General features: G+C 41.5%; 1 protein-coding gene across 9 annotated transcripts in view; it reads left to right on the forward strand.

Annotated features, from left to right (window-relative positions):
• mrtfba (myocardin related transcription factor Ba) overlaps positions 1–18,981 on the forward strand; it is a 240,623-nt gene that overhangs the window by 75,476 nt on the left and 146,166 nt on the right. For 5 of the 9 annotated variants that reach the window (XM_087997621.1, XM_087997620.1, XM_087997628.1 and 2 more), the window contains one exon: positions 16,605–16,707. The gene's annotated coding sequence lies outside the window, so the exon portion shown is untranslated. Of the gene's footprint in view, positions 1–11,496; positions 11,535–16,604; positions 16,708–18,450; positions 18,559–18,981 lie in introns of those variants that run through there. The other 4 variants (XM_087997624.1, XM_087997625.1, XM_087997626.1 and 1 more) reach the window with 3 other exon arrangements.

Genomic DNA, 18,981 nt, shown 5'->3' on the forward strand with positions numbered 1-18,981 from the left:
TTCAGAGGAGATTTAGCAGGATGCTGCCTGAACTGGAGGGCATGTCTTATGAAGAAAGGTTGAGGGAGCTAGGGCTTTTCTCAATGGAATGAAGAAGGATGAGAGATGACTTGATAAAGGTGTACAAGATGATGAGGGGCATGGAGTAGATAGCCAGAAATGTTTTCCCAGGGCAGAAATGCCTATCACGAGAGCACAATTTTAAGGTAATTGGAGGAAGGTTTAGGGGAGATGTCAGAGGTGGGTTCTTTTACACAGTGTGGTGACTGCGTGGAATGCACTGCCAGCACTGGTGGTAGAGTCAGATGCATTAGACACATTTAAGCAACTTTTGGATAGGCACGTGGAAGTTAGAACAATGAAGGGTATGTAGGTTAGTTTGATCTTAGAGTAGGATAAAAGGTTGGCACAACATAGAGGGCCAAAGGGCCTCTACTGTTCTATATTCTGTGTTTTTGGCTGCATTCTGAGTGCATTTTCCTTGGCCGTTATTAAAGTGCAACTTCAGCTTAAAGCTTCTGGGCTGTGCGGTAGGGACGCGGGCTGTGCACCAGAAGACTCATGTTTGTACATTGTACCTTAGTAAAGATACTTAATCTATAGTTTTCAATGTTATAAAAGTTTATTTGAGCAGTAAAAACATCTGTGGGTCTGAAGTACACATCTGTCTATATTTAGTTTTTTTTGAGTAAATCTGCTGTAGGGATGGAAATTGGTAGGGATGGAAATTACCCATGAAAAGTACTGTTTTGTAAAACATCACGTTTTCACTCTGAGGTCCTACTGTAATGAAGGGTCATTGTTTTATTTTAATTTGGGAAGTCAGATTCTAAAGTGGGTGAAATGGATTTTAGTTTTCAGGTTTGTGAAAGTATAACTTTTTTTAAGAAAGGTTAGACAGTAATTTTTGAACTGTGGGTTTAAAATAGCATTTCCAAGATATCATGTGATAATTACTCAGGTGTTTGCATGGTGGCTCAGTGGTTAGCACTGCTGCCTCTCAGCACCAAGGACTCTGGTTCGATTCTAGGCTTGGGCGACTGTGTGGAGTTTGCACATTCTCCCCGTGTCTGTGTGGGTTTGTTCCGGTTTCCTCCCACAGTCCAAAGATTTGTAGGTTAGGTGAATTGGCCATGCTAAATTGGCCATAGTGTTAAGGGATGTGTAGGTGCATTAGTCAGGGCCAATGTAGAGTAATTGGGTAGGGGAATGGGTCTGAATAGGTTATTCTTTTGGAGGTTCGGCGTGGACTTGTTGGGCCAAATGGCTTGTTTCCACACTGTAGGGATTCTATGAACTTCTATGAAACCAGAGTGACTGCGCACAAGAGTTTGTTCAGAAATAAATTGTTAGTAGCAGTGTCTAAGCAATCAAAGCTGAAGACCAGTCTTGAGTTACTTAGAAGTCAGTGAGAAGAAATCTGAAGCAGAAAGCTTTTGAGGTGTCAGCAGGGAAAATGCCCGACAAAGTTGTTGAAAACATGAATATAACAAACCCAGAATAACTAATAAGTGAATTGAGTTACTGGTTTGATTTCAGGCTCTTCTCAACTAAAGCTAACAGTGTCAAATTAATGTACAACAGCAATTTGCAAAAAAAGAATGATTACAGCTGTGCCAGGCAAGCAAGAGGCGAGGAGATTTTGTCCACCCCAGTCCAACACCAACACCTCCACGTCATGAAGTTTTCAGTGACACTAGAATGTGAATCCATTTACTAACTTTACGAGTCAGTTCTTAGTGTCAGGTTTATGATTCCTTATACTCTTAAGTCTTTAGTTAAATTGAATCGGTCATGTGTTATAGCTACCGTGATGCTCGCCATTATTTTTTGCTTTTAAAAAAAAAAGAAAAACTAGGGAAATAAGGTTATTATCTTATATTTCTCATTCCTGTTGTTGTGCTTTCTAATATTTCCAATAGTGGATGGGCAATGATTTTGGCTGCATTCATATCACTTGATCTCTCCTGGCCTCGTGTCTCCTCTTCCATCCTTTATTTCTCCAGTAATATGCTCATTCTTGTCCACTTTACTTCCACTCTTCCTGATATTTGTTGGTTGAACCATTGCATTCTGGTTCCTTGAAACTCATTGCCTTTCCTCCCTTCACCCACTTTCTACATCCCATATCACCTTGTTTCCACGTTTCAACATTTCACACGACTGTGATGCCATCTGCTTCTAATTGTAATCATTTTTAATTATTCTCAAGACAACTTGTTTGTAGTCAAGAACTTCACCACAGTAACTGACACCATTTTGTGAAATTTAAATGGATAAGCGACTTCCTCCAACTCTTGGGGAAGATGATGGTCATATCACTAGAAATCCAGTGTTGTAGGGATGAGCTCAAATCCTACTGTGGCAACTGGATGAAATTTAATTTGAATAAATTTGGAATTGCAATTAATGTCATTGGTGACTCTGAAACTACCGTTGATTGTTGTAAGAAAACATTTTAAATAAAACTCATGGTGTGGGGGTAACATAGAAAATTGACGAGCTATTAGGAAATCAACAGTCTGCATAAATGTATATTTCTTTCTGGTTGGCAAGATGCAATGAATGTTGTATCATAGGGATCGGTTTGGACCTCCGTTTTACAATTTATGTAAGTGACTTGGATGAAGAAATTGAATAATGATTTTCTAAATTTACACATGACACAAACATAGGATGGAAAGTAAATTATAAAGAGGACATCTGGAAGATGTAAAGATATATGGATATGTTGAGCGTGGGCAAAGTTTTGGCAGATGGATAATAATGTCAAAATGTGAAATTGTCCATTTTGACAAGAAGATTGTAAAAGAAGTATTTTATCTAATGGTGAGAGACTGCAGAGCTCTAAGATGTAGGGGGATCTGAATAACCTAGTGCACAAATTACACATGGCCAGACTGCAGTTATAACAAGTAATTAGGAAAGTTAATAAAATGTTAACTGTGAGGGGAATTTAATACAAAAGGACATTATGCTTCATTTATGTACATTTTAGTTTCATTATTTAAGGAAGAATGTAATTGCATTGGACATAGTCTAGATTGAGTGGTGCTGGAAAAGCACAGCAGTTCAGGCAGCATCCGAGGAGCAGTAAAATTGACGTTTCGGGCAAAAGCCCTTCATCAGGATTACTCCTCGGATGCTGCCTGAACTTCTGTGCTTTTCCAGCACCACTCTAATCTAGACTCTGGTTTCCAGCATCTGCAGTCATTGTGTTTGCCTAGTTTTTACCTTGCATTGGACCTAGTTCAGCGTTTACTAAACCCATAACTAGAACTGTTGGGTTGTCTTGTGAATAAAGATTGGAAGGCTCAACTTATATCCCATTGGTATTTAACAGAGTAAGAGGCAATTTCGGTGAAGCATAAGAACCCAAAGGACAGAATGCATGTGACAAGAATGTTTCCTCTTGACAGAATCTATAATTGTTGTTTTAAAGTAAGGAGTTTCTCATTTTAAGGTAAAGGGAAGGAAAATGTTTTTCTCATAAGGGGCTCATGAGTCGTTTGAAGTTTCTTCCTTTAAAACACTTCCTTAGTAAGCGTGAAATATGGTATAAATCTGCAATTGCAAAGCAACATGGCAATGGCAACATTCATCTTTAAGGCAGAGGTAGATAGTTGCTTGATAAGCAAAGCAATGAAAGGTTTTAGGGAATAGACAGAAATGTGGAGTAGTTAAATCAGCCATGATTTTATTGAATGCCAGGAGAAGGCTTGAGGTACCTACTAGTGGCCTATAGCTGCTCCTAATTCTTCATATGTTTGTATTTTGGTCTCCGTTTTCCTTTAGGGAAGGAAATTTGCTGATCATATCTGGTCTGGCCAACATGTGAATGTAGACCTATGGCAATTTGCTTTGATTTATTATTGTTACATGCACTGTAACAATAGAGAGAGTGCAAAGTATTGTTTTATGAGCTAACAAGATAAATCATACCTTACATAGATCGGGGTAATAACAGAATGTAGTGTTACAGAGAAGGTGCGGAGAAAGATCAATTCTGTTTTATGAGAGGACTGTGCAAAAAATTGATAACAGCAGGGAAGAAGTTCTTAAATCTGTTGGTATATGTTTTGAAACTTTTGTCCCTTCTGCCCCATGTACGAGTGTGAAAGAGAGTATGACCAGGGTGGAAAGGGTCTTTGATAATGTTGACTGCTTTCCCAAGGCAATGAGAAATGTAGACAGAATCAATGGGAGGGAGGCTGGTTTTCAAGGGCTGCATTCACAACTCTAATTTATTATGGTGTTGGGGAGAACAGTTGGCATACCAAGTTATGATGCATCCAGATGGGATGTTTTCTATGGTGCATCTATAAAAATTGGTAAGAGCCATTGTAGACGTGCCAAATTTCCTTCAACTGTAATATCGACATGGATAGACCAGGATAGATTGTTGGTGATAATTACTCCTCGGAACTTGAAGCTCATGACCACCTCCACCTCAGCGCCATTGGTACAGATGGGGGTTTGTCCTCCACTCTGCTTTCTGAAGTCAACAACCACTCCTTCATTTTGTTGCCATTGAGGGAGAGATTGTTGTCTTTACACCATGCCACTATGCTGTCTATCTCCTCCCTGTACTCTGTCTCATCTTTGTTTGAGGTTCAACCCACTACAGAGGTTTCATGAACAAATTTGTAAATGGAGTTAGAGTTGAACTTGGCAGGCAGTCGTGTGTATAAGGAGTATATTAAGGGACTGAGTATATCGTGTTGAGAATAATTGTGGAGGAGGTGTTATTGACCTATCCTTACTGATTGTAATCTGCAAGTCTGGAAGTCAAAGATCCAATTGCCAAGGGCGAAGCAGAGTCTAAGATCTCAGTTTTGAGATGGGTTTTGCTGGAAATTATGGTGTTCACGGCGAAGCTAAAGTGAATAAATAGAAGTGTGATGGAGGTGTGGTTTGTAATACAGATGTTCCAGGGATAAGTGCAGGGCCTGGGAGATGGTGACTGCCATTGACCTATTGTGACAGTAGGCGAATTGTAGTGGGACAAGGCAATCTGGGAGGCTGGAGTTGATGCGTACCACGACTAACCTTTCGAAGTGCTTCATAATGATGGATGTCAAGATCACTGGGTGGTAGTCATAAAGGCATGTTGCCCGATTTTTCTTTGGCTCTGATGGATGATGGTGGCCTTGTTGAAGCAGGTAGGAACCTCACATCATGGTAAGGAGGAGTTAAAGTTGTCAGGAAATACTCCCTTTAGCTGGTCAACACTGGATCTCAGTCCATGGCTGGGGACTCCATATAGGCCAGATGCTTTCTGTGCATTCACCCTGAAGGCTGATCTGATGTCTGTGGCGGTAACTGTCAGGGCAGATGACATCATTTCACTGACCTTCCATTCAAAATGAGCATAGTACATTGAACTCATTGAGGAGGGATGCATTTTTGTCAGCGGTTCTTCTGTTGGACTTCACTTTATATCCCATTATTTCATGTAAGCCTTGCCACAGTTGATGTGTGTGGTTAGTCTTGTATTCGCTCTTGGTGTCCCTGAAGGCTTTGCGAAGATCGTACCTAGATTTCCGGTATAGGTCAGGACCACCTGACTTGAACGCCTCAGACTTGGACATCAGTCGGGAGTGGATCTTACAGTTCGTTTATGGTTTTTGGTCAGGGAACATTCAGATTAACTTCTTTGGGACACAGTCCTCTAAACACTTAGTGATGAATTCCGTCACAGTGATGGCATACTCGTTTAGGTTGGCTGCTGAGTTCTTGAATACAGACTAGTTCACTGATTCCAAGCACTCATGTTGGAGCTCGGCCATTACCTCAGACCAGCACTGTATGATTCCCTGTACAGATTCTCTCGCTTCAGTTTCTAATTGTAAGCTGGGAGAAGAAGCACATCGTGATCTGCAGGTGGGGATTGAAGTCGTAGCCATCTTTGGTTGTGTTGCAATGGTCTAGGTCTCTGGTAGAATTGGTGATGTGTAAATGGTATCTTGATAGCACACTCTTTTAGATTGGTCTGGTTGATTAACACTGGCTATGATGAACGATGCCTCAAAGTATTCTGTCTCTAGGTAGACTGTTGCAGTGCATATTTCATCAAGTGCACTCTTCACTTCCACATGGGGTGGGATGTAAACTGCTATTAGGATACTAGAAGTAAACTCCTGTGGCAGATCGTAGGGACAGTTCTTCACCGTTAGATGTTCTAGTTCTGGAAGCAGTAACTTGCCAGGGTCAACGCATCTGACCACGAAGAGGTGTTGATCAGGAGGCAGCTCCTCTGTCCGATGTGATTGTGATTGACTCTTAACTACCCTGTAAAGTGGACAAGCAAGCCTATCAGTTCAATAAAGGATGAACAGCAAACACTGACTTTGTCAGCAACATCTGTATCCCACAAAAGAATAAATTTTCAAGCAAAACCGCAGATGGTCAAAACAGCAATCCTGCAAGAAATTTAAATGGTTCTTTTTAAAAATTGATGCAAATCACCTGCCTGACAAATGTTTTGGGCCCTTAAATAGTAGGTTATGACCAGAGAAACCGCTACTTCATAAACTGTTATATGAAACTACACTTTGTAAATATAAATTTTTGTAGATGTTTTCATTGTATTTATCTGGCAAATTGACATGCATGTTATATAATTGGATTACATCTGCAGAAATTAGTAAGCATTAGTTAAATGTTTTCAGAATGTATGGTTGAATGCAATACAAATAATTGACATTGTGTGCATGCCATTTAAAATCTCTATCCATTTGTTTGGCTTCTTTTCTCCAATTCCAGATCCCCTATACTATCTGTAAGCTCAAAGAAACCTACAGTAATTAGATAAGCCACCTTGCTGCTCAGCACCACCCTCATGACCTGTCCCACATGTCCATCTTCCTTCCCACCTATCCACTCCACCCTCCCCTCTGACCTATCACCATTACCTCCCACCTCCATCTATCTATTGTACTCTCAGCTACCTCCACCTCACCAGCCCCAACCCCTTCCTATTTATCTCACCACCCCCGAGGCTCCCAACCTCATTCCTGATGAAGGGGTTTTGCCCGAAACACACTTTCCTGCTCCTCTGATGCTGCCTGACCTGTGCTTTTCCAGCGCCACATTCTCAATTCCAAATAATGTGCTGTGCCTCTCACCACAGCTACAGTATTTTTCTGTCTTTGTCAGTGCCATGCATGTACATAAGTAATAATGAACGAAGCTCTATTTGTTGTGCTTTGTAATGACCTGCACAAATTAAATGAAACAGAAATATCATGGTTGGGAATAATGCATAGCTCTCAACCTGGTAACTGAGTGAATGTTGCCAGATTCAGTTACTGTTACTTTGCAACCGAAGATACTTATGTCAGATACCTCAGTGGTGACTGACTCAACACTGACATCTTCCATGAACCCACTGACTCCCACAGCTACCTGGACTACACCTCCTCCCAACCTGCCTCCTATAAAAACGCTATCCCTTATTCCCAATACCTCTGCCTCTGCTGCATCTGCTCCCAGGAGGACCAGTTCCACCATAGAATACACCAGATGGCCTCCTCCTTTAAAGATGGCAATTTCCCCTCCCATGTGGTTGATGATACCTTCCAGTGCATCTCATCCACTTCCCGCACCTCCGCCCTTGGACCACCCCTTCAACCGCAACAAGGACAGAACCCCCCCCACCCCCCCGGTCCTCACCTTCCACCCCACCAACCTCCGTATCATGCTCCGCCATTCCCGCCACCCACAAATGGACCCCACTACCAGAGATATATTTCTCTCCCCACCCCTATCTGCTTTCCAGAAAGACCATTCCCTTCGCGCCCCCCACCAACTCACCCTCCCTTCCTGGCACTCTCCCCTGCCACTGTAGGAATTGCAAAACCTGAAACTATCCCCCCCACCCCCTCACCTCTGTCTAAGGCCCCAGATTCACTAAGCCTTCCACATTCATTAGAGTTTAACCTGCACTTCCACATGTCATTTACTGTGTCCATTACTCCCGATGTGGTCTCCTCTACATTGGGAAGACAGGATGCCTACTTGCACGGTGCTTCAAAGAACATCTCCAGGGCACCTGCACCAACCAATCGGACTGCCCTGTGGGCTGAACATGTCAACTCCCCCTCCCACTCTGCCAAGGGCATGCAGGTCCTGAGCCGCCTCCATCGCCACTCCCTAACCACCCAACGCTTGGAGGAAAAATGCCTCATTGTCCGCCTCAGAACCTTCCAACCCCACGACATCAATGTGGATTTCATCAGTATCCTCATTTTCCTTCCCACCACCTTATCCCAGTTCCAAACTTCCAACTCAGCGCCACCCTCATGACCTGTCCTACCTATCCACCTTCCTTTCCACCCTCCTCTCTGATCAATCTCCATTACCCCCATCTCCATTTACCTATCGCGCACTCAGCTGCATCTCCTCCTCCTCCTCCCCCCCCCCACCCCCCCACACCATCTCCCAGTCCCACCCCCCCTTCCACTTATCTCACCACCCTCTCGGCTCTCAGCCTCATTCCTGATGATGGGCTTTTGCCAGGAAAGTTGATTCTCTTGCTCTTCAGATGCTGCCTGACTTGCTGTGCTTTTCCAGTACCACACTCTCGACTCTGATCTCCAGTATCTGCGGTCCTCACTTTCATTTATCATGTCATGTTAGCCATAATGTGTGTTTTTACCCACAAAAAAAAAGTTTTGATTTTGCTGCTGAAGAGCAGATGAAGCTGATTTATATTATCTTCTGGTGTAGAGTGCAAGTTTTATTTTATTTTCACTGATATTTGACCAGATATGTCAGTCTGTATCTCCTGAATGGAAATTCAAGTTCGCTACCAGGAAGTTGTATGAGAAACTGTGGTTTTCATCATTTGCAATATATTTTCCCATAAAGTATGTGAGATGAAATCTGAACTATAAATCATGTGGATGTATAATATTCATCTGGTTTTGGTTACTGTTCTGTCTTGTTTAAAAGCAAATTATGCTCGTCACTGTCCTTTTGAAAGCAAATAAGGCAGGTATGTATGCATGTGATTTTATAGAAAGTGGAAATGCATTTTTTGTGTGAATTATTTAATTTTTTAAAATTACTCGATACCTGTTCTGAGGTTGGATGCACAAAGCCAGGAGAAATACATCAACATTACCTTTAAAAATTGCCACCTGCATTTCTGATTTTCAATCCGGGTGGGAGCTAGGGTATATGAATACATAGACTTTAGAGGGATATGAATCAAATGCTGGCAAATGGGACTAGATTAATTTAGGATATCTGGTTGGTGTGGGCGAGTTGGACTGGAGGGTCTGTTTCTGTGCTGTATTTCTCTGACTCTTTAAAAAAAAATTCCACCCTGTCTAATCCTTCCACACTAAGGTGATCCTAGTTAATGTTAGCAAAGTTGATTCCTCTCATCTGTGATTTGCTTACATAGCTGCTTCTCTATCTCCCACTGACTGAGGGGAGGCCTGTAGTGTAATCCCAGCAAAGCGATTGCCCCTTTTTTTATTTCTAAGCTCTACCCAGATAGCCTCATTTGAAGAGCCTTCTAAGATATGCTCCCTCATTACTGCAATCATGGTCAGCTTTTATCTCCTGTCTATTTCTCCTTAAATCTTTGTGCCACCCTATGCTGATCTACATCTCAGGCCCTATGCCAGCCTAAGCCTCCAATCATCCCCATGGCTCAATAGCCCCTACACCAATGTCTTGGTATCGTTCTGCAGGGATATCTCCAAAAACGTACCCTGGCAATTCAAAATAAATGCACACACAACAGACCTGCTCTTGCTTTGACCTCATTTAAAAGCCTAACCTCTGGAAACTATGTACTGTACCAGCAAACTGTGGACTGTCCCCAGTCCCATCTTTACAAAAATAATCAATGCTGGATTCAGGAATGGACCTGGGGATGCTGTACCTACTGGCATTTTCGCCACTGGAATCGTTCCCCATTGTACTGAAAATCGTTGCCGCCATGTCTGAATGGGAATTAGCTTTTTAGCTATGAAGTGTACTCTTTTTATTTTTGAAGATTCGGTCCTATCTCATAGCAGTCAATCTTATCAGACTCTGTTAGAGGTAAGACCTAGTTAAAGGATTGTGGTGTGTTTATTCAGAATAAAACCTGTCTGTTTTATGGAAGTGGAACAAGATCTTGTCAATATCCAGGCTTGAGCTTACAAGTAGCAAGTAACATTTGCATCGCATACATGCCAGGCTGTGACCATCACGAATAAGAGTCAATCTAACCACCACCCTTTCTCATTCAATGGTGTTACCATCACTGAATTCCCGCACGAGCAACATCCTGGGGGTTATTATTGTCCAGAAACTCAACTGAACTCAACACATAAACACTGGCTAAAACAGCAGGTCAGAAGCTAGGAATACTGCTGCAAGTAACTTGCCTCCTGACTCCCCAAAGCCTGTTCACCTATCTACAAGGCGTAAGGCAGGAGTGTGATGGAATACTCCCCACTTGCCTGGATGGGGGCAGCCCCAACAACACTCAAGAAGCTTGACACCATCTGGGACAAAGCAGCCCACTTGATTGGTGCCACACCCACAATCATCCACTCCCTCCACCACAGACGCTCAGTAGCAGCAGTGTGTACTATGTACAAGATGCACTGCAACAATTCACCAAAGATCCTCACACAGCACTTTCCAAACCTACAACCACTTCCATCTAGAAGGACAAGAGCAGCAGATACATGGGAACACCACCATATAAAAGTTCCCCTCCAAGCCACTCACCATCCTGACTTGGAAATTTATTGCTGTTACTTCACTGTCACGGAGTCAAAATCCTGGTGTTCCCTCCTATTAACGTTGTGGGGCAACCCACAGCAGGTGGTCTGCAGCGGTTCAAGAATGTAGCTCATCACCCAGAGGGCAGTTAAGAGTCAATCACATTTAGGTCAGACCAGGTTAGGATGGCAGTTCCTTCCCTAAAGGGCAATAATGATGCAGATATAAAGGTTTATAAAATCATGAAGGGCATGGATAGGATAAATGAACAAAGTCTTTTCCCTGGGGTGGGGGAAATTCAGAACTAGAGGGCATAGGTTTAGGGTGAGAGGGGGAAAAATATGAAAGGGACCTAAGTGGCAACGTTTTTACGCAGAGGGTGGTGTGTGTATGGAATGAGCTGCCAGAGGAAGTGGTGGAGACTGGTACAATTGCAGCATTTGAAAGGCATCTGGATAGGTAAATGAATAGGAAGGGTTGAGAGGAATATGGCCCAAGTGCTGGCAAAATGGGACTAGATTAGGTTAGGATATCTGGTTGGCATGGACGAGTTAGACCGAAGGGGCTGTTTCCATGCTTTGCTTCTCTATGACATTATCACAGTCACTCATCAGAAGTCTCTTAATTCCAGATTTTTTATTGAATCTAGATTCCATCATCTGCCGTGGTGGGATTCTAAACCAGGTCCTCGGAATATCACCTGGGTTTCTGGATTAAAAGTTCATTAATAATACCAATAAGCCAAAACCTTCCCAAACAAACACCCCCTCAATTTTTACCTTGTGGATCAAAGGAAATCTGAGGTATGATATTAGGAAAATATTTAGGAATCCCTGTGGTGGCGACCACAATGTAATTGAAAAGGGAATTCAATAAACATTTTTGAAAGGTCGATAAATGGCTGCAGAAAAGAGCTTTTTGACTAGCTATTTTGTTGTGGAGCTAACAGCAACTCTGGGCTGTATTGTTGAATAGCTGTTTTCCTGTGCTGCAATATCTCCAGTGAACTTCAGACAAGATCCAAAGACTATTTTGGCTTGCAAAAATCTTTCTTTGAACTTCAATCTTGCGTTCACGGCTATTAGCAATTTTTGGCCGAATTGTTTCTTTCATCTTATTTTTAAAGGATGAAAGTAATATTTAATCTGGAACAGGTGGAAGCAGCAATTACACCATGTGTTTGACATTTGTCCTAATTGCAAAGATGCAAATACAGTATTTCTCTTGTTTACAAATTGTGCTAGCCTGAGGAAAGAATGTTGAATTTCACTGCAAATTTTGAATTCGTGTCAACGCCAGTCTGAAATTTAGGGAGATATTGCTAGATTTATGCTCAGTGAAGATCAGAAAATAGGCAGAGTGGACTGCTTAGCTGTAAAGGAACTCATCTGATTCCTTGATACTTTATACGTACCAGGATTTATTGGGCTCTGTTTGTGGGAAGTGGCAGTAGGATGGGTGCCTAGTGGCCAGGAAGCGCACAAATATCGGCAATGTGGATATTCATCCAGCTTTAATGACGGAGCCTCATTTGTACAATGGCTTCCGATTGGAAATTGGGACAACAAATTGATGGGCTTGGTGATGATTCTTCTCCTCTCTCTACCTTCTAGGCCCAATTCAATAGAGTCATAGAGATGTACAGCATGGAAATAGACTCTTCGGTCCAACCTGTCCATGCCGACCGGATATCCCAACCCAATCTAGTCCCACCTGCCAGCACCTGGCCCATATCCCTCCAAATCCTTCCTATTCATATACCCATCCAACTGCCTCTTAAATGTTGTAATTGTACCAGCCTCCACCACATCCTTGGCAGCTCATTCCATACACGTACCACCCTCTGTGTGAAAAAGTTGCCCCTTAGGTCTCTTTTATATCTTTCCCCTCTCACCCTAAACCTATGCCCTCTAGTTCTGGACTCCCCGACCCCAGGGAAAAGACTTTGTCTATTTATCCCATCCATGCCCCTCATAATTTTGTAAGCCTCTAATAAGGTCACCCCTCAGCCTCCGACGCTCCAGGGAAAACAGCCCCAGCCTGTTCAGCCTCTCCCGATAGCTCAAATCCTCCAACCCTGGCAACATCCTTGTAAATCTTTTCTGAATCCTTTCAAGTTTCACAACATCTTTCCGATAGGAAGGAGATCAGAATTGCACGCAATATTCCAACAGTGGCCTAACCAATGTCCTGTACTGCCGCAACATGACCTCCAAACTCCTGTACTCAATACTCTGACCAATGAAGGAAAGCATACCAAACGTCTCCTCCTCTATCCTACCTACCTGCGACTCCACTTTCAAGGAGCTATGAACCTGCACTCCAAGGTCTCTTTGTTCAGTAACACGCCCTAGGACCTTACCATTAAGTGTATAAGTCCTGCTAAGATTTGTTTTCCCAAAGTGCAGCACCTCGCATTTATCTGAATTAAACTCCATCTGCCACTTCTCAGCCCATTGGCCCATCTGGTCCAGGTCCTGTTGTAATCTGAGGTAACCCTCTTCGCTATCCACTACACCTCCAATTTTGGTGTCATCTGCAAACTTACTAACTGTACCTCTTATGCTTGCATCCAAATCATTTATGTAAATGACAAAAAGTAGAGGACCCAGCACCGATCCTTGTGGCACTCCACTGGTCACAGGCCTCCAGTCTGAAAAACAACCCTCCACCACCACCCTCTGTCTTCTACCTTTGAGCTAGTTCTGTATCCAAATGGTTAGTTCTCCCTGTATTCCATGAGATCTAACCTTGCTAATCAGCCTCCCATGGGGAACCTTGTCGAACGCCTTTCTGAAGTCCATATAGATCACATCTACTGCTCTGCCCTCATCAATCCTCTTTGTTACTTCTTCAAAAAACTCAATCAAGTTTGTGAGACATGATTTCCCACGCACAAAGCCATGTTGACTATCCCTAATCAGTCCTTGCCTTTCCAAATACATGTACATCCTGTCCCTCAGGATTCCCTCTAACAACTTGCCCACCACCAAGGTCAGGCTCACCGGTCTATAGTTCCTTGGCTTTTCTTTACCGCCCTTCTTAAGCAGTGGCACCACGTTTGCCAACCTCCAGTCTTCCGGCACCTCGCCTGTGACTATCGATGATACAAATATCTCAGCAAGAGGCCCAGCAATTACTTCTCTAGCTTCCCACAGAGTTCTCTGGTACACCTGATCAGGTCATGGGGATTTATCCAATGGTTAAATAAAATACGGACATTCCATGTTGAGACTTATATGGAAAAACAATCCATTCAGCAAATGGGGGACCGAAATTTTGAATTTTGTTTCTGCGAGATAGGATGAAAATTGAAAAAATAATATCCGGTCAATGTTTATTCAGTATGATGGACTGCACCCGGGTGATGGCATTTTAGCTCATCTCAATATTCTGCATACATAGTATTCTTGAACTGTATCGTTACAGAGAGGTGCCAAATGAAAGGACATGTTGATATCATAGGGAGGAAGCATTATTTAACCAACTAGTATACCTTTGCATGTGGCTGTTTTCACAGTATCCTGGGGGGAGAAATAGAATCCCTACAGTGTAACGAGACCATTTGGCCCATCAAGTCTGCACTCACCTTAAGAGCATCTTATCCACCCACCTCTATCCCATTACATCACTCTGCATGGGGTTTTACTATGGCTAACCCAGCTAACGTGCACATTCCTGGACACTATGGGGCAATACTCCCAACCTGCACAGTTTTGGAGAAAATTATATTCTCACAGGCACTTGGATGGAGGCAATAGTTTTGCAGGTGGATTCAAACAAGAAAGGGAAAAAATGCTTTTAATTTTTAAGAAAATGATTAAAGTGCATGCTCAATGATGTCTATTGCTTAAAAAAACCCAAAAAGGCAATATGAGTGGTGTTTACCAGTAATGGGATGCTATCATAAAGCCAGAAATATGTTCTTCCCATCACACAAATGAGTAATGTGGTATATGAACCAGTATGTGTTACACTAATGTCCTTTATAGACTAGTTGTGGGGAAAATGCTGGAATCCATTACAAAAGATTTAATTGCAGAGCACTTGGAAAACCATAACAGGATCAGTCAGAGTCAACTTGGAATTACAAATGGGAAATAATGTTTAATAAATCCACTCCATTAGAATTTTGAGAATAGTAGAGTTGATCAGGGGGATCCAGTAGATGTTGTTTATTTGGATTCACAATCTATATTAATGAATAAGATGAAGAAACTAAATGTAATCTTGCCAAGTTTGCAGGCAAATCAAAGCTGTATGGTAGTGAGCTTGAGGAGGGTGCAGCGATGCCTTCCGTGTGATTTGAACAAATTAAGTGGGCAAATACATGGCAGATGAAATATAATATGGACAAATATGAGGTTGTCCATTTTGATAACAAAAATGTAGATTGGAAAAAGGAGTGGTGAAACGAGACCTGGGTGTCCTAGTACACCTGGTAACAATGGAGATGCAACTTGAGTAGGAGGCAAATGAACGTTAGCCTTTGCAGTGAGAGGATTCAAGTACAGGAGCAGGGAAATCTTGTTGCAGTTGTACCTGGCATGTACAGTTTTGGTCTCTTTACCTGAGGAAGAGCTATGGAAGGAGTGCAACGAAGGTTTACCAGTTTGATCCCTGTGATAGCATTTGACATCAGGATTGACATATGAAGAGGGACTAGATCAGTTTGGACTGTATGCACTCGAATTTAGAATAAGGGAGGAATCTTCTAGAAAACTGTAAAATTCTAACAGAACTTGACAAGTTAAATGTAGAAAAGATATTCCCCAATGTCTCGGGAATTTAGAACCAGGGTCGCAGTTTAAGAATATAGGGTAGGCCATTTAACACTGAGATGAAAGAGCCTGGAATTCTGTTATAGAAAGCAGTTGAGGCCAAAAGCTTGAATGTTTTCAAGGAGTAGATCTTTGTTAGTTCTTAGGGTTTCGAATCAAAGGGTTTGGGAGAAAGCAAAAGAACAGAACTGAGCTGGATGATCAAATATGGTCATGTTAAATAGTGGAGTAGGCTTAAAGAGCCAAATGACCTGTTCCTGCTGCTATTTTATATTTCTATGGTTACATCCATCTGAGAGGGAAATGTAACCTGGATTTAGCAGCTCACCTGAAAATTAGCTCTTTTGAAGTTGCAGAACTCCCTTAGTACTGGTGAAGTGTCAGGCCGGATTATGTATTCAAGTCTCGAGTCGAATATGAACCTATAACTGCCAGACTCGATGAGAATAAACATAGCCAATACTAACCTGTAGGACTACCACTGACCAATGATAACAGATACATTGCAAAATTAAATTAATTATTCAACTATCATTCCCCAGTCTGAATTTTTATTGAAAGTGCATCTGTCATGATAACAAATAGAATTAGTATTAAAATGTATGATTTTCAAAGCATTTACTGTTCTTGAAATTGAGTGTATATAAATCATCATTGTATGATGAATTGAGGGGGTGGTGATGGCCTAATGGTATTATCGCCAGAATATAGACATGCAAATAACGTTCATGGGGCCTGATGGTGGAATTTGAATTCAATAAGTATCTGGAATTAACATTTTAATGATGACCATGAAATCAGTCAATTATTTGGAAAACCCATCTCGTTCATCAATACCCTTTAAAGAAGGAAACTGCCATCCTTACCTGGTCTGGCCTACATGCGATTCCAGATGCACAGCAATGTGGTAGACTCAACTGCCTTCTGGGTAATAAATGCTAGCCTTGTCAACATGCCCACATCCCTTGAATGATGATAAAAAGAAATTCTGTTTATCACCAACCTCAATGATTTGGGTCATTTGAGCTAAAATTAGTTAACTTCTGTACAAAAAAGGTTAAACTAATCTGAACTCTTGTCTTCTGCTTGCAGCTAATTGCTTGATCTCACTATGTTTTAACAATGGCTGATATTTCAACACATAAACATTGACCTACAGACAAGGTTGTATGATACAACGTGGACTCTGCTTGAGGTAAGCTTATTTTAAACTACCAGTCTTTTGAATGATGTGTATAGGTGAAGCAACTCTACTTTTCTTTGATTAATGCTTTCAGAATACTGATGCAAGCAAGCATTGGGTTGTAGACCACCTAATGGTGATTATTATTATGATCAAATAAAACTGTTCTACATCTGTATAGGAGTAAATAAATGTTTTACCTGATGTGACATTGAGTTCCATAGAACAGGAAAATCCTAGAATATTCCATGATCTGCGCTGAATAAATTGATATATGTGGTGGCAATGATGGGAAAATTATAGATTTCCTTGGAGTCACTGAGTTGCAGGAACACAAAAACCAATCATTGCTGCTTCTGATTGCTGTGGTGATTGTTGCTGGAAGTGTACATGAAGATGGGGTCAGACTCTATTGTGATGCCATCACTGATGCCATGGGCTACATAAAGGGGAAATTTAATGGAGAGAAAGTAATAAATATTAAAATTGAGAACATTTGCTGTTCCAATAATTTCTTCCATACAGTAACTTCTGTGTTTCCAAATGTCCCTAAACTTGAGTTGGATGATCAAAAGTGGGTTTTCTAAATCTGCCACTAGTTATGAATTCCACAATGCTACATCCTGTATAAAGCGCTTTATCTTTGTTTCTCTTTGCCTCTATTCTAGCCGTATTACATTTAGTCTTGTATTATGGCTTTACATTTTAACTGTTGTTCTATTCCTATGTTTTCTACTGGTCTAATCATTCTTACTGGATCGAAATAAGTTCACCAATCAGTTTTACCCTTCTCTCCTAATGCGTCTTAACATTGGTTGGTCATGTTTTTGGTTAGCTATTAATAGAGCATGTTGCATGAGAATTGCAGGTAAGGGGCAAGAGAACTTTTGGACGGGAAACCTTCAGATGTTATGTAAATTAGTAACAACCTCGAGAATAAAACGTTTTTTTAGTATTATTCCTCAAGATTGCTGTTGTTCATATTCAAATCACTTTCCACCAGTTTCTCCTTGGGGAAACTAAAATTACCTATGAGATGCCTTCTACAAAACTGCTGACTGTCCTTAACTAGTCCATGTGTGTCTGGGTTTCCACCCCAACCCCCACACATACTCTTGAGTTTTAACCATGAAGCATCCAACTCTTGTACTTGATTGCTTCTTCACCTGGGAGTCAGCTTGACTGACTAACATGGTTTCTGGTTGGATGAGAAGGAGACCAGTGCAAGCCACAGAAGGAGCTATGACCAAATTTCAGCTCTGGTTGAGGAAGATTTAGCGAGGGCTTTAAACCCTCAGATGTGAGGGTGAGAACTCCAATTCCACTTTCTAATGGGTAGAAGTTTCAAGGGGAATGGGGAACACTCCTGCACTCTTTGCATGCAAAGGCCTGCGAAATCTAACCGGCTGCAAAAATTGTATTACCATTTTAAATTGGAATTTCTATCTTCTTTAATACATTTAAATTGTAAATTACTAACTGGCCTTCTGAGAGGTTAGCTGCCTAGCCCTTGGCCCCTTCAATAAATCTGGAATTGGGCCGGTCATGGGAGGTCATTTTCAGACATATAAAGCTTTGATGTCTGACCCAATCCCAACTTGCCCTTTTTGGGTGTTGAATATCAGCCCATGAAAATTTTTGTATTACAAATTAATCATCACTTTGCACATTCTGGTCCAAGTCAAGATTGGCAGTATATCTTTTGTTATGGCCATTCCACTGGTGTTCTTATTGACTTTTTTTTAAACACCTTAGGAACTCTGTTGAACTGTTTGCTAAAGTTATCTGCCATTGAACTGACATGGACACTTGAAAGGTTTTTAACCATTTTAAGGATCAAGCATCCTCTAACTAATACAAGAGGTAAGAGCAGAAGTTGCTAGTTGACTCTTTGACAGATTCTGTAATTCAGTTTTCTCATGACTTCCGTCTCCATTCCATGTTATCCATGATCCAAATATCATTTGAGCCGCTAGTAGCTAAAAATCTTGATCCATAACAAATTCTACAGAATTACAACTCTCAAGTAGAAATGTTTCCCTCATCAAATTTCAAAAAGGTTGTTTCCTTATTCTAAAGTTCCCCATTTTCCATATAATTTGCTGTCTGATTATTGTGTTTGCTTGCGCGACTAATGATGGTTAACCTGTCTTTTATTAATTTAAGGGTTAATAGTTCTCAGACCATTCTGTATTGCCTTAGCCATAATAGTGATCTGTATTCAACATCCGACCCTGTGCACTCTTCTCAAGATAATTCCCTGTACATTAGCCAACTTCTTTCAGA

The sequence above is a fragment of the Chiloscyllium plagiosum genome, unplaced genomic scaffold, assembly GCF_037043375.1.
Source record: "Chiloscyllium plagiosum isolate Xiang-an unplaced genomic scaffold, Cpla_swu_hap1 HiC_scaffold_20, whole genome shotgun sequence".
NCBI classification, from domain to species: domain Eukaryota; kingdom Metazoa; phylum Chordata; class Chondrichthyes; order Orectolobiformes; family Hemiscylliidae; genus Chiloscyllium; species Chiloscyllium plagiosum.